At 40.9% G+C, this 17,501-nt stretch overlaps 1 protein-coding gene across 4 annotated transcripts in view; it reads left to right on the forward strand.

Annotated features, from left to right (window-relative positions):
- Positions 1-17,501, forward strand: part of USP45 (ubiquitin specific peptidase 45) — a 2,611,314-nt gene that overhangs the window by 297,152 nt on the left and 2,296,661 nt on the right. The window lies entirely within an intron of this gene.

The raw sequence follows: 17,501 nt of genomic DNA on the forward strand, positions 1-17,501 counted from the left end.
CTCAGAAGTTTAGCCTTTAAACTTACATTTTCACCCATCAATATTTCCACCTTTTCCAAGATACCACCTAAAATTCCTTCAGGGTTAGAATAGTGAAATTCAGAAAAGTGATTGCCCAAAGGGCTCTCCACTTTCACATTACTAATGCCCCTCACATGTTCTTGAAAACGTACTTTGAAACTTCTACTAGTTTCTCCAATGTAAAACTTGTTGCATCCACATTTTAGAGCATAAATAACACCTACAGTGTTACAATCAAAATTTCTTTTAACAGTAAAAGGACATCCATTAATTTTGATGAAGGAACAAACAATATGTGTACATATAGAACATTTTTGCAAGAAACAGTACCAACAACAAAATTCATTTCTCTATTTAAATTAACATTGGGTAACTCAAAATAGTTATGTACTACCATATCTTTTAAATTCCTTGCCATTTTATAAGAAGCTATAACCTGTTTAGGCAAACGCAGACTTAAATCTCTGTCCCTAAACATCATGGGCCAAAATTGTTTAACAATATTCACAACTCTACAACTAATAATGTTATAAGTTCTGACAAAATAAACATTTTCAGGAATTTCATGCCTCAGATTAATAACATTTCCATTTACAACATTTTCATTCTTAAAGGACATCTGATGACTAGTATTCTTATTCTTGCATCTGTCTAAATAATTTACATTTTTAGGCCATCTAAGTAACATCACTTTATTTTTGGCTTCTGACACTATGCCTACATCATATCTCCTATCAATAAACATCTTTTCAGTTTCTAAAATTTCCTGGTAAAAACCGTCATCACTACTACAGAGTTTATGAATTCTAAGGAACTCATTATAAGGCAATACTGTCATAAGATGGAGGGGATGACAGCTGTTGCCATATAAGAACTGATTCCTCAGTTCAAACTTCCTATGTAACCCAGTCTCTAACGTATCGAGTTTAATATCCAGGAAGTTTACCTCAGTTCCCAGCTGTATACCATCAAACTCAAGGCCCATCTTATTAACCTGCAGATTTTCAACAAATTTTGAAGCATCCTTATAGGAACCATCACACAAAAATATTAAATAATCTATAAATCTCAAATAGAGCAAAACATGAGACATATAGAAAGTGTGAGGATATATATAATCATACTCAAACTTGGCCATGGTAAGATTGGCATACATGGGGGCAAAAGCTGCCCCTATGGTCGTACCCTGCAGTTAGTGAAAAAACTCCCCATTGAAAATAAAAAATTATTCTTTAAGCAAAAAGCTACTAATTCTATAACAAAATGAGACACAGGGGAATCACCCAGAAAATAAAAAAGAGCCTGGATGCCCACATCATGTCAAATATTTGTATAAAGGCTTTTCACATCTATGCATAACCAAAACATGGAATCCTTCCATTGAAAGCCCTTTATTTTATTCAAAAAGTCTGAACTATCATGTATGTATGAAGAAATGCTAAGAACGTACTTTTTCAAATATTCATGCAAAAAAACACTGATACATTTCAAAAAAATATTTCTCTGCAGAGACAATAGGCCTCCCAACAAGGTTATCCAAACCCTTATGAGTTTTCGGTAAGCAGTAAAATAACAGCAATTTTTGTATTTTCAACGCCAAATTTCTTAGTGATGTCATTAAATGAAAAGTAACCGAAACAATGACCTTTATTCAACAATAAAATATACTCCTCAATAGCTTGAAAATAGCAAGAAATATCACATCTTTTATAAACTAGTTCATCATTTAAATGCTTATAGCACATATCCAAATATTGTTTAAAATTTAAAATAACTATTTGGTTACCCTTATCTGAAGGCTTTACCACAAAGTTCGTATCATTACAAAATTCACAAAACTCTAACCATTGTTGTTTATCTAAATTATAACATAAACTCTTTGGGAAGTTCCTGTTCTTTTCAGTATTAAATTATAACATACACTAGTTTTATTATGCATACAAGTCTTGTATTCTTTTTCCACTTCAAAACTAACAGTTGAAATGCAAGTTTGAATGCAATTGTTAGAATAAGGGGGAATAAAAACACTTTGTCTGGATACTGCTGGTGTCAAACTCAGTGTAAGCATTACTCACACATTCATCAGATTTACTTAATATGGATACATGAGTGAAACGAATCATCACCAGAAATATCCTAGTTCACATTACCTACATGTGCAACATTATTTTTAGCAAAAAAAATATCTCAGATGTAGTTTTCTCCCAAATGCAAAAATCTCCCCTCTCAAAATATGTAATTGAGTTAAAGCAGTGGGAATGAATTTCAAACCTAACTCTAAAACAGACATTACTACTTCAGAAACATAACAATCAGACAATTTCGACACAAAAGTGTTATAAAATTCAGTTCCAACGTTTCCATTTATTAAAATGTCCTTTGGAGTTACCTCCAGTGTTTCTCTGTGGTCCCCAGTCTCCTCGACCCCGCTTACCGTTGAAATTGGTGTTAGGCTTGGAATTAGCCTTTTGGTAGTCGTTCCGAAATCTGCGGTTGAAATCTATAGAACTCCCGGCTTCTGGTAAGGCCGGAAACGTTTTCTGTTCTCTTTCATCTGTGCCCTGTTGTTCTACAGTTTCCAAAGCTGCAAAAGACATAGAAGAGGAGGAGGCAGAACTATTATTATGGCTTTGGTACTGTCCGTTCTTAAATATAGACCTTTTACCATGATATTTGACCAAAAAAAGCTTGGTCCAGTTTATAATCTTTCATGTCCTGATTAATTTTAAAAAATTTGCGTTCTACAAGCCCCTCCTCAAGATCTTTAAGCACTACATTAATGTTTTTCATTTTCCACAAATCCAGAAATAATCAGGAACACTTTTAAAATATTAGTAGTATTACCTTGAAACACTGACAGACCAAGAGAATGTGGATTAATATATATTTTTTTGAAGTAAAAGAAGTATATAACTCTAATTGTTGTCATTAAGTATATTTCACCACCTTTTCTCCATAGGTCACCAATTTTAGGAGGGATTAAGAGGGACAGAGCTAAAATCTAATCAGGGACATCCCTGAAAATCCGGGACAGTTGAGAAGTATGATATTTACTACATATTCATTTGCATATTATGGAAGCAGTGAGCAAAGAAAATTAGATAATGACGTATATTCATTTACCTACTTAACATTCAATAGCAGCAGGTGGTATAAATGAAGGAGATTTAGGTAGGATTTGGTGGTTAGTTAATTGGCTGTGACTTAGAGCTGTATTTCCAGAAAAAACTGAGATGTTTTTAACTTTTTAAGACAGAAGTGCTGGTGTTGCCTCTTATATGTAGTGGTAATGAGCTCCAGTCTTTAGATTTTGGTACAGCAAACTGGGAGATGTTCTTTTAGCCAGTGTTCCAATACTAATTCTTGAGTCTTCCTGCCTTGCAGAAGCGAGTATCTGATCTGATTTTCACAGTCTTTGCATCATCCCCATCTGATGCATGTCCGCGGACCATTGTCTAGATGTCAGGGTATAAGAAGGGCATTTATTGGCACCATATTGAATTCTTTCTAGTCATTCAGTCTGATGCACTTTGTCGTGTATACAATACACTCTCAGGCGTTTGTTGGCTTGCTTTTTTCAGAGTTTCTAGAAACTTCCAGTCAGATAAGTTCTCTACTGGGTATTTTTTCTCTTCTAATTAACGTTTAAAAAAGTTAGTAATTGCTTGAAGTGTGGGAAGTAAATTCCACAGAAATATTTTCATTCTTTGTGTCTCTTGTTTGGGGCCTTGGCACAACATCTCTAGTTGTCCTGATTGTACTAAAATTTGAGCCAAAGCTCTTAAGTGCAGAACTAAAGTCTTAGCAGCTCAGATGGAGTCTTTGGTGTCTGTTTCCTCAGTGTCTTTGTCTTTGCAACACCGGGCGTTTAGCATAGTTATTCCTAAAAACTGCAGAGATTAAAAATACAAGGAAAAAGACTCTGAGGATATTTCAGATGGCTTGGCCCATGCCACTGAGTCAACCAGGGGTCCAGGGAAGTAAATAGTGTGGGAAGAAATAGCCAGGGAATTGTTATGGCTAGGCTTGTATAGGCCCTAGGGCCAATAGCCTAGTACCAACCTGTGAACCAGTGATTCAGGAGAGTTGACTTTGCAGCCCCTTGGTCTGGTGACTTCTAGACCTGAAACCTCTGGCACTATCCCTTAGGAGGCTGACTTGAGTTTAGGCTTTTTGTTCTCTTCTTCCACAGCATCAACGTCAGTCAGGTCTGAGATTGCTCCACAGGCTTCAGATTCTGATGCTTATGTTGTAGGTACTGACAGAGACATATTGTATACCTCAGACTTGGAAAAGCAGCCTGAGGTTGTGGTTGGACAACTGTGCCCCCCCAGTTTATCTTGACTAAATGGACACCTAAACCTAAAAGAATAGTCAGCCTACCACTGTCTTCCCCTCAGCCACTCTTGCTCAGGTCAAAGCCCAGAACCTCTTGAAAATAGCCCAGGAATTTATGGCCTTCATGAAATCCAGGAAATCCTCCCACACTCAGACCAGTACATTTGAAGCCTCCCCCTCCAAAAGAAGTAGGGATATGGATTTTCAAGAAGAATCTGATTTCTGAAGCTCTGAAGATGAGGAGTTGTCCTACTTTGAGTACCTCCCACCCCAACCCTATCCTGGCTCAGACTCTGATGATACCCTCACTTCTTCTCCCCCACAAAGGATCCCCTCCTTTGGGAATACCCTTCATAAAATGAAGGGAGCTTTTAAGTAGGAAAGTAAACAATTCTTGCAGGCTCAAACTCATTATAGGGAGCTCCTGAATTTAAAATCCCCTAGACCATTGGCCATTCCTGAATGTAGTGGTCAATGACATCTTTGAATACATTTGTTTGCACCCTGACTCTCCGCTACCTGCTCCCAGGAAGTGAGATCATTTTTATAAAGTTTTTGATGATCACAAGCACCTGTGTAAGAACCCTAAAGATGACCCCCAAGTAATTTCCACAGAATCCACTAAAGGGGCACTAAAGCATGCAACTAGACACCCCTTGCCTATTGATAGGGAGGGTAGACTATTAGACATATTCGGCAAAAAGCTTATACCTCAACTACCCAATCTATGAGGGTGCTTAATTGCCAATTCCATGTGTTAAATTGTCTACATTCCCTATAACATCAAATCATCTGTAAGGCAGAGATTATTTCTGACAAAATATGGTCTAAGTAAATTCAGGACACTGCTAGAGCAGCCTTACAGGTCTCCAGGCATTCTTTGTGGATATGATAGAATGGATGCATGATGCAGAACAGCTGCCATGGGCTTAGTCATTTGCAGGTATGCCTGGATCTGGACACAACCTCTCTTAGTCCAGGTGAAGGCCAAACTACTGGATGCTCCTCTAGACAAAGATTTCTTTTTTGGACCCCTAGCTGAAAAGTTATTCAAGAAGCTGGACAAAAATGCAAAAACTGATAGTGAAGAAATTTTACCTTTTCCCTACACCATGGTAATAGAAATTTCCCTTCTAAACCATGGCCTGTCCCTCCTAGACAGGACAAGGGGAAGCCTCCCCATGCTAAGAGATTCAGACAGCCAAGGAGGTAGACCAGAGCATACCCCAATCTAGGAAGCTCCAAATAGCCCATCCATCATAGAGTACAGCTGTGACTATGTTCAGCCTGTGATCCCTCCTCCTCTACCACCCCTCTGGCAGGCAGTCTTTTCTCTTTTATGTATCAGTGAAAACTCACCGACAAAGATTAGTGGGAACTCCACATCACAAAAAGGGGTCACGCCATTCATTTCAGTGAGCCCTCCTCCCCCATTTTCTAGGCATGCCAAAACTCTAAAAGAGCAGGAGAGCATCGTGCCTCCAATCCTCCTAGACCTGCTACAGCAAGGGTCCATTCAGCCTGTTCCTTCAGGTCAGAATGGAAAAGGCTTCTATTCAAGGATTTTTCTAGTCCCAGGAAAGAAGGCACCTGGAGACCTATCTTGAACTTGTGGAGGCTGAGCAAGTTCCTTTATGTCCCCAAATTCAAGATACTAACATTGCAAAAATTATTGCCAGTGATCTTCCAGGATGCCTACATCATTACCCTAGATTTGAAAGATGCCTACCTCCATGTCCTTATTGCAGACAGTCACATGAAATGCATCCATTTTGTTACAGCAGGTTTCCATTACCAACCTTTTGGTTTATCTGGTGCTCACCAAGTATTCAGCAAATGCCTAGCGCCATTTATTCCCATTGCAGAACCCCACTGTGCTTATGTACCCTTATCTAAATGACTGTCTCATTCAGGGAAAATCCACAACAGACGCACTAAACACTATGCAGGTCACCATAAACTGGTTCCAAATGGTAGGTCTCACTTTCAAAGCCCCCACAAGTCACAATGTCTACCCCGGGGGGGTACTCATAGATTCTGTGCAGTAAAAAAACTTCCTTCCGCAGGACATGACATCTTTCCTGCCAAACTATCTGACCAGCTTGTTGCCAAGGCAACAAATCTCAGCAAGGTAGTTTCTAAGTTCTTGGTTACATGGCATCCTGCAAACTCATGATCCTCAGAGCAAAGCTACAAATGAGAAAGCTTCAATGGTTCTTAAAAAAAAATACTTGGGAACAGCACTCTGTACTTCTGGAAACGTCCATGCCTGTTCTTCATTGCTTAAAAAGGAGTTCTATGGTGGACAAACACCAATTTACAGAATCCAGGGACAAATTTCTCTGTCTACCTCCCTTTCCCTTTCTCTCTCTCTCTCTCTCTCTCTGACAGAGGCAGACAAGGCCATCACCACAGACAGTTCAGATGTAGCTTGGGGAGCTCACCTAGGCCCCATTAAGGTACAGGGCATCTGGATAACAGACCAGACAAGAGGAAGATGTATGTAAACCAGAAAAAGGTGCTCACTGTTTACTTGACCATAAAAGCTTCTTAACACAGTTTGCACTCAGGATCTTTACAGATTTAGACAGGCAACACCACAATGATGTGGTACATAAGCAAACAAGGGGGTACCCTCTCTTAACCCTTGTGTTGTCTCACAGTGAATATTTGGATGTTGGCACTGGAATTAAGACCAACACTTACAGCATCCTACATTCTGGGTCAGAACAGTACCCTAACAGACTTTTTAAGTCTTTTAGACCCCAACGAATGGATGCTGAAGAGATAAACATTCCTGGGCTTAAGCATACAGTGGGAAATTCCCTCAGTAGATCTTTTTGCCTGTCACCAAAACAGACAACTCCAGAGGTTCTGCTTCAGAGCTCAACAGAGAAGGACATGGAGAATGTACAGTTTGTCCTTCAAGTGGACAAGCATGTTCTTAATGCTTTTTCACCCTTGCCTCTGATTCCTGTGGTGCTGATATGCTTGGCCTGTCAGACCTGACTTACCTCTTATAGCTCCCTTCTGGCCCAGACAACACTGGCTGTCCCTCCTCTTGACTCTTAGTGAAGGGAGGTTCTTCAACCTCCAACAGGAAATAGATCTCCAAAGCCAGGTCAAAGGCTCTGAATTCCATCCACACCAGGCCACACATAAAGCGGGACCCCTGAAGAATGCATTTATTTTATTTTATTTTATTTGTTTTCCAGGGTAGAGCACTGATCTCCATGGACCTTTTTCAGATTACACCCTGGAGTGGTGTCTGGCAAAGTGATTTGCACATTGTCACACAGGCAGTGGTGGCTGAGGGAATCAAACCTTGCACCACTGGGCCACATGAAACAGCTCGTTAACAGTCTTAATACTTAATCCTCAATCCTCAAAGCCATCTGCCAGGTTTGGACATCAAAAATGTGAACTACTCCCCTGAAGAGCTAACCATCCGGAAGGAGACAAGAAAACCCACCATCAGAAAAACATTCTTGGCAAAATGGAAAAGAATCTCCATGTGGTGCCACAGCTGGAACACCAGTATTCCTCAGATGGGCATCAGTTTAGTCCTGAAATACCTTTTGGGTTTGTTTAGCCAGGGCCTTTCTTACTGTAGTATTCAGATGCATGTTTCTGCCATCTCAGTTTGTCTTCCCTCTTCCTCACCTAAAGCTACTCTTGAAAGAGATCAGTCATTTAAAGCACCCTCGAAGGAGCCCACTTTCTACTTGGCATTGTAATTGTGTGTAGAAAAATTAACCTGATCTTCCTTTGAGGAGGCAGCATTTACTCCTCTACAGTTGCTCACTTGGAAGACCACCTTACTAATAGCTTTCACCTCAACATGGCTGGTCTCAGTGCTATAAGCCCTGATGTTCAAAGAGCCCTTTCACTGTCTTTTACAGGCATAAGGTAACTCTTGGAACTAAACCATTCTTCATGCCCAAGGTAGTATCCAAACTTTCTTTAAGCCAGACTATCAATTTTCCAATCTTTGTTCCTAATCCACAGAAAAAAAGAACAAATGCTTCATTCTCTGGATGTATACTGCCAAATCAACAAAGCAGGACAGGACAGACAAAATCCCCCAAATAGTGCAGAACAATTATTGGTTGGTTTCGGGGGGGGGGGGGTAGGTGAAAGCGTCTCCAAACAAACCATCTCCAAATGAATAGCTAGTTAAGTTAAGTTATGTTACACAGAACAAGTTCAGGAAGAGCTACCTAGACTCTGGATGGGCTGCCAGATGGAGGCGTTAAGATTAAATTGAAGTCTCAAATGTGAGCCTTAACATTGTTGTCTAACCAACCATTCACCCAACACACAGCTGTTTTTTTACACAATTGTTCTTTTGTGGTGCAGCCAACAGCAGTTTAATAATAGAGGTTCTGGTTGCAAAGGTCATGGCAACTTCTAGAATGGCCACCAACCCAAAGGTAATTACACTTAAAACAACTAGGAGTACAATGGTCCCCTAGCTGGGTGCCTGCAGGTTCCATACTTTCCCACTTTGGAGACTTTTGGGGGATTACCTGATGTTCTTCGTGTTTCACTGTTGCAGTCATCACACTTGGGTTATCTGGCTGCAGGTAGCCCTCAGTCGGCCTGAATACCAGTGTCTTAGTATTTCTGCGTCGGATGCTGCCGCTTCTTCCATGACGTCAGGTCGTCAGGGGTATAAAACAGGCAGCCGACGCCATTACATCAGTCTTTCTTGCCGAGAAGGAGCCCGAAACAGTTCACAAGTGCTGGTCGGCCTCCATCTGAAATTTTCATTTTTCGAGTTTCAAACCTGAAGTCTCCTAAAGCTAAGTACCCCATTGGGGATCCTTTTTTCTCACTCTAACCGATGTCAGAAAAAGTTAATAATTGTCTTGGCTGTGAAAAGCAAATACCTCACAGAGATTTTCATTCTTACTGCGTCACTTGTTTAGACTCAGACCACGACGTCCCTCGCTGTTGGTTTTGTGCCTTGTTTAACACCTGAGCCATTCATCGTTGGGCTATCTTTGTCACTAAATTCTTTCGCTGTCGTTCTCCGTATTCTGAAATGGTTACGATAAGCCATCCGACTACTGATCTTCCAAAAAACATAAAGATAAAGACAGAGACAGACCACATAGGTCCAAAACTGCCGGCGATGCTTCCGTTAAGCTAGTCGCCAGTCCGCCGGTACTCAGTGAGGTGCCTTTGCAGCCCCTGGTGCCCTCTTCTACAGATTTGCAGGCCACTGCTGAGACCCATTTGGAGTCTGGTATGCTGCGAGATGCTTCTACGACTATAGAACCTGCGGATGTCTCTACCTTGGATGAGTCCGGAGCCGCTGTGCAGGCACTGGCTTCTGAGGGTGTATTCTGACCTACCAATGTTCGAATTAAACCGACAACTTTGTTTTTTGCTAAAACTACCGAGATTCTTAGGCCCAGAGTACTCACTACGCCTAGAAAACCGACGACCAAAGCGCATGCTCAAGCTCCCATGCCACAAAAACAAATGCTTAGAATGGCTGAAGACCTTATTACCCTAATTGAGGGAAGCCAGCCTTCCCCTGCTAAGAGACAAAGAATTGAGTTTCCTTCTGATTCTACAGTCCAGGAGTCTGATGACTTTGACCTTTCTGATTATCAGGACATGCCCTTGTCATCCTATGAGGATTCAGATGCAGGGGAATCCATTCCCTCTGCCTCCCCTCCAGAGGATTTTTCTTTTGGTGAAACCGTGCATACTCTGAATGGATTTCCACTGGGGATGCAGGACTACCCCCAGTCCAAAAAGAGACTCAGAGAATTTTTAGAGTTGCCTCAGCACGAGCCTCTAGCTATACCCCCTGTCCTGGATGTTGTAGATGTCTTCATGGAATCCAGTCTTACTCCAGACACTTTACCAATGGCACCTAAAAAACCTGACAGGTACTACAGAGTACCTGATTCTCACAAATTTCTCTTTAAGAATCCTACTGCAGATCCAGAGACCATTTCCCAGGGACCTAAAGGTGTTAAGGCTACTACAGCCAAAAACCCTACCCCTTCAGACAGGGATTCCAGGGCTTTAGACAGATGGGGTAAGAAGGTATATATACCTCTGCAACTCTTGCCATCAGGGCATTGAATTGCTAGTTTCACATGTTGAAGTACCGGCAACATATTATGGAAGTAATTAAACAAAAAATGATATTATTGCCAGACTGTACATAAAATAAAGATTTACAAGAGCTAAGGCATTCTCCAAACCAAGTTAGTAAGCATACTTTGTAGTGTGGCTTTGATGCCCTGGAAGCATCTTGCAGGGCTGCAGTCACTGGGTCTGTACTGAGAAGGCATGCTTGGCTGAGGGAACAAAATCCTTGCCAGATCATGTCAAATCCAAATTACTAGATGCTTCTTTAAATCAGGACCATTTATTTGGCACCAGAGCAGAAGTTGTTCTTAAAAAGATGGAAGAAAAAGCTAAATCTATGCAAACTGTCAAAGAATTCTTACAAGTGCAGCCACCTAGATTCAGTAGGCATTGGCCTTCAAAAAACAAGCCCCTGCCAGACCTTCCCAGACCAGACCCAGAGGAAACAGGCCACCCAGACTACAGTCTCAGGGTATACAGAGATCTAAACAATAGAGTGCCCCCATCTCAAAAACAGGGAGTGTTAAGCCCACCCCCTTATGGAAAAAGTTTGCAATGACTTTTCAGTTATCCTTCCCAGACCCGCCCAATTGCTTGTGCTCCTAGGAGGAAAACTTGCCCTTCATGCAAAAAACTGGATGTCCATTACTTAGGACTGATGGGTCCTAAACATTGTATCTTCTTATGGAAAAAGTTCACAATTACTTTTCCATTATCCTTCCCAGCTCTGCTCAATTACTTGTGCCCCTAGGAGGAAAACTTGGCCTTCATGCAAAGAAACTGGATGTTCATTACTCAGGACTGATGGGTCCTAAACATTGTATCCCATGGGTACAAATTCTACTTACATTCACTGCCAACCCCAAGCGGGTTTCCATACCTTCCTCCAAACCATTGGGCAGAGGCTCAAAAGCAAGTACTGTCTTTGCTCAATATCAGAGCTATTCATCCTGTTCCAGTAAAACAAAGGGGTCAGGGTTTCTACTCCAGATTTTTCCTGGTGCCCAGAAAATAGGGCTCTTGGCGCCCAGTCCTAGACCTTTCTATTCTCAACACCTTTCTGGTAGTCCCAAAATTCAAGATGCTTACCCTGCAACAGCTTCTCCTCATGCTAGCCAAGGATGCCTGGTTAGTCACTCTAGACTTTTTTATCTGCACATCCCCATAAGGGAGTCATGCAGGAAATATCTACATTTCAGGGCAGGCTCTATGCACTATCAGTTCTCTGCACTTCCCTTTGTCTTATCTACTGCGCCCAGAGTATTCACAAAGTGCCTGGCTCCAGCCATTGCATACTGCAGGCAGAGAAATATCCAAGTCTTCCCATACTTGGACGACTGCCTGATTCAGGCAGACAGTCAGGACTTGCTACTTCAGCACCTGGCATTTGTAAAAAAGCTTTCTCACTTCATTGGGGTACGCCATCAACGAAAAGAAATCACTACTGGTGACAAGTCAAAAGATTGTATTATTGGGAGCAAGCTTGGACACAACTTCCCAGATGGCATTTCTCACTTCAGAAAAACAGGTCTGTCTGACAAACTACTTCAAACAAATGGCCGCCAGAACCCAGCTGTCTGCAAGGAAAATACTACAAGCCCTAGGGTTCATGGCCAGATCTATTCTGCTAATTCCATATGCAAGACTGCATATGAGGAAACTTCAATGGTACTTAAAAAAGTCTTTGGCTCCAACATTCTCAAGACCTGGAAACGGTCATTCCTGTTATACCTTGTCTAAGGGCAGAGTTCCTTTGGTGGGCAGAAGCATGCAACCACAACAAGGGACTCCTTTTCACTCAACCCCTCACCGCCCAAACCCTGACAACAGACTCATCAGACTATGCATGGGGGGCCCACATGGCAGGGAAATGCATTCAGAGCCACTGGAGCCCAAGCCAAATTCTCCTGCACATCAATCAAAAAGAGGTGCTAGCTGTACAAAATGCTCTGACAGCCTTCAAATACCTAATCCTTCCAGGACAGCTGCTTATAAAAACAGACAACACCACAGTTATGTGGTACATAAACGAGCAGGGGGGAACCCATTCTTACCCACTCTGCAGGTTAGCCATGGCCCTGTGGAACACAGCCTTGAGCAACCAAGTGCATCTACAAGCTCAATTCCTGCCAGGCGGTCAAAATTCACTAGCAGACAACTTAAGCAGAAATCTCCTAGACCCACACGAGTGGAAATTGGAGCCCAGCACCTTCTGCCATCTGATCCAGAGGTGGGGGACACCAGAGGTGGACCTCTTTGCCTCCCCCGAGAACCACCAGTTGAACAACTTATGTACCAGGAACCCTCACAGCAGGGCCTGGAAGGTGGATGCCCTATCATTTCAATGGAAAAAACTCTCAATGTATGCCTTTCCCCCTCTGCCCCTTCTCTCCAGAGTACTACTCAAGATAAAGCAGGACAGGCCAAGGGCAATTCTTATTGCTCCAGACTGGCCATGCCAGCACTGGTACCCACTCTTACGCAGCCTGACAGTGCCACCCTGGCACCTTCACCAGACTCCTACCCTGTTGTCTCAGCAGGAGGGAAGCTGCAACCTGCAGTTCTGTTCACACCTTCACCAAGCATTACCACTTACCTATCTTTTCTAAATCCAGGGCTGGATTTGCTACAGCAGTCTTGCAAGGCCTATTAGCCAGCCCTAACACTTCTTGACTGCCTCCACCCTTCCTCAGCTTTGGGAATCTACCCAAGTGTGATGACTCCAACAGTGAAACACAAAGAACACAGTACAGTTGTGTACACTTACCATAAATGTAGATGTTCGAGTGTATTCACTGTTGCAGTCCTGGTTTCCCTCCCTCCAGCCCCCTGGTTTTCTCTATCTTTCTATCTCTCCTCTCTATGGCCATTCCTATTGGCATCGGTATTTACTTATTACTGGTGGTGTTCCCCACCTTGTACTAGCTCCCTTTTTGGGGGGCTCCTGACATTTGGGGCAAGAAAAACTGATGTAATGGCGTCGGCTGCTTGTTTTATACCCCTGACCACCTGACATCATGGAAGAAGCGACAGCATCTGACGCAGAAATACTAAGACTCTGGTATTCAGGCAGACTGAGGGCTACCTGCAGGCAGATAACCCAAGTGTGATGACTGCAACAGTGAATATACTCAAACATCTACATTTATGGTAAGTGTACACAACTGTACTTTCCTCCACTTGTCGAAATGAGTGGCTATCACATGGGATAAATGAATGAGTCGTCATGTCTAGGGGCTACACAGTCCCATTTCTCTCCTAACCAGACTATTATCCTTACCCTACTAGACATACCACCCTGTTAAAGAACTGTAGCAAGAAGAGTTTTTGAGCATCACCCCCAAAAAAAAAAAATAAATTAGCAAGGTTTCTCCAAATCAACAAGTCTAGGCTTTTATTCAAGATTCTTTTTCTTACTAAAGAAAACAAAATACTTCAGGCCCATTCTAGACTTAAAGGGCCTGATTCATTTTGTCCCTAAAGAATCCATTGGAGTAAGTCTTTCTTGTCTGAAGGGGACTGGCTATACTCTTTGAACCTCCAGTATGCCTATCACCATGTTAAACTATTTTCTGTATGTGTGCGAGTCACTCAATCACTTCCAATTTTGGATGCTGCCTTTTGGCCTCCTCTTAGCCCCTGGCCTGTCAGCAAGTATTTATCAGTGGGAGATACTCTGGGGCTAAAATTCTGTATAGAGGAAAATGAGCACTCTCTTGCTAAGTCTAAGATGCATACAATGCATTTGACTGAATGAGCACCAGCTCAGGTTTTGCAGTGTTCACTGTGGTCACAAAGGACTGGAATAGCAACTGAAGACTCTCTCTCATGGTTACAGGATGGTTAGTAGTCAGGACTACCATGACCCAGTCACCTAGCTATGGAAAGATCCTGACAACCTGCATTCTTATATGCACTACAACCACAAATGATATGAGGAAGATTAAAGAACTGTGATATCTTAGGAGCTATGCCAGAGATCAGACATCTGAGCGATAAACCAAGTTTTGCATATAGAAATTGTCAGGATCTAAAAAGGAGACTGTGTTACAAAGATTTTAGCTCAATAATGACTATAGAGCAGTGAGCAAGAAATATGGGACATGTCCTTGTTATAACTGCAGTTGCTGTAAACATATTGCTATTGGCAACACTTTTAAACACCCTGAAACTCAAAACAGTTTTATTTTACTTGTTATGCCACATGCAGTACTATGAATATATTATATCTAGTGACATGCATGAAATGTTCTGTTTTTTATGTTGGTAAAAGCACTCGTAGGTTAAAAGATCATATTATTGAACATAGATCAAAATAAGTAGAAATGTTCTGTCTAACGCACTAACAAAGCATTTCACTGAATTTGGCCACGATCATGAGTTTAAATTTAAAGTCATGGATGTTGTATATAAAAATATTAAAGGTGGTGATATCACCATCTGAAAGGAAGGCAGCTGCCATAGAGATAGAAAAGGTGCTAGCAAAGGCAGTCATCCAGGAGATCCCACCAGACAAACATGGACCCTGAAATTATTCAAGGTTCTTTTTGGTGCCAAAGAAAAACTGGGGCTACAAACCAATTTTGAACATCAGTCACCTCAACCAACATTTCAAACAGGGGACTTCCAAGATGGCTGCACATTGAGTAACCGCTTAATTCTAGCTGTCACAGTGTGAAAACAGAAACTTAGCAGAGAAAGCCAGTGGACCTGGATTTCTAAATAAATTTCAGTAACTGGCTAGTAAGTGCACTGCCTGGATGCCAGGGAAAAAAATTACAGAGGATCTGAAGGAAAGTCAGCTACAAAAGATGATGAAATAACACTGACTGGGAAGAGTACTGTAGCTGTTAAGCAAAAAGCAGTGCAATCTCCAGACATGACTTTGAGTATCCTTGAGGAAAGTATAAAGCAACTGCACACAGACCTAACTAAAATAAATGAAAAACTGATGGAGTTTATCAACTCAAACAATAAAAGGCTGGAAGAAATGAAAGAAGCTTTAAATAGATACTTAAGATAAGGTGATAAGACTGCAAAACGCAGAAGTCGAAATGAAGAAAAGGTGGCCGAATGTGAGACTGCACAAGAAGAGATGTTTCAAAAAATAATAGAACTAGAGGACAGAGCACATATGGAAAACTTGAGATTTTCTGCTGTACTGTAGAAGCTAGAAGGAACATACTCTAAGTTCAAGAAAGCACAAATAAGCAAGTGGACTGGTATTCCACAACAGCAGTTGTTAATTGAAAGGGCATATTGTGTGTGTATGCTACAAACCTGGCTATGAGAAAACAATCTAGACCTTTAATAGTAAAGATGCAATCTTGCCAGCAGAAGGAGTTGATTCTGACAAAACTGTGGCAGAAGGACAAAGTACTAAAAGTGGGAGACAGCCAAGTGTTTCTGGACAGTGACTGACTAGTCGTTGTACACCAGTTAGAAGAGGAAACACATTTCCATTATTCACAGAATGTTGAGAAGCAGGTATGAGATTCAAACTGCTGTACCTAGCTATGTTTAAAATATTTTTTCCTAAAGGAACAAAATCATTTTTTGATGAAGTAGATGCTAAGGAAGAAATACAAAAGTTTGTCCAACAAGAAGTGAGCTGTGAAACGGAAGGAAATTCTGCTTCTTCTTTTGGTAATAAAGACCACAGAGAGACTGTGCCAGTGAAACTTTACCGGTGTTTCATCAGGAAATACTTGAGAGAGGTAATAAGGCACAGGAGTTGACTAGAAAATTGAGAGTGTACTGGAAGTGATGCAGAGAGAGAGAGTTTGAGAGATTGAGATGAACAGGAATAGAACAAGAAAATCTTGAATTATTGGGCTTTCTTGAACTTTGTTAAACTCTAAAGTATATGGCCTACTTCATGTCATTAATGTTCGGAAAAATACTCAAAAGGGGAAGAGCAGGGAGAAAGTTAATTGTAAGTATAACAAATTTTTCTTAATAGTACTAGATTAATGGTGGTGATTCTTTGCACGTTATAAAGTTTGTTTTTTCAGTTATTTTTAACTCCTACTAATGCCTCTAGGCATCAAATATTGCTTGCTTCATATCTGCATCAATAATTCTAAAACCATGCTATGTACAAGGTTTTTAAAAGGTTTCATCTTAAAGCTTATACAATAGCGAACTCAACTCCATTAATATTTGATCTCTGCCTAGTACACACAAATAGATATTAACTATTGTTTTTATGATATTAATTTATATTGACATAATTTTCACTTTTTGTTGTAAATATTTCAGCAACCATGTAACACAGACAGAAATCCTTAGCCTCATATGAAAGCTGTCAGCTGACAGTATGTGTGTAACTTCAGTGGTTGCTGAGATATTGTAAGAACTATAAAGATAAGGCAAACCAAGGTAGCACTTTATTTATTTTATTTTACATTTGTTGGTTGGGCTAGTCTAGCTGGATACATGTCCATTTTCAGTAGAGGCCTAGGGAGATAAGCTCCAAGCATTAGTAAATTACAAAAAAGATTACAATAATTAAAAATGACTAAATTCAAATATAAAGAGATTAAAAATGATTTGAGAGAATCAAAATTGTTTCTATGAATAATGGCTCGCAGTCTGTACAAGGTTTAAAATATAATATAAAAGTAAAAATTGTGTATATGAATAATATCTCACAGTCTATGCAAAGGTTAGAAGTACAGTCGAGTACAAGAACACTCAGAGTTCTAGAGTAATGATTTGTAGGTCAGAGAAAGAGAAAGAGAGAAAAGTAGAAGAAAGAAAAAAACAAGGACTAGAATAAAGTTAGATTCTATTGATTAAAGCTGTAGAGGGGACAGAGGCCAGAAGGAAGGGGTATAGAAAGAAGAGCATTAAGGGGGAGAAAGGATTTAGTCAGGTTTAGAACAGGGGCAAAGTCAATGAATTTTCAGATGTTCTTTGAGATGTTTCTTGAAGAGTGGTACGGATGAGAGAGATGTGATTGTACTAGGAAGATTGTTCCAGATTTTACCTACAATGTTAGTAAAAAGTGAGTCCCCAGCTTTGTT

Source organism: Protopterus annectens, chromosome 1.part0 (genome assembly GCF_019279795.1).
Source record: "Protopterus annectens isolate FY-2018-M chromosome 1.part0, PAN1.0, whole genome shotgun sequence".
NCBI lineage: Eukaryota > Metazoa > Chordata > Ceratodontiformes > Protopteridae > Protopterus > Protopterus annectens.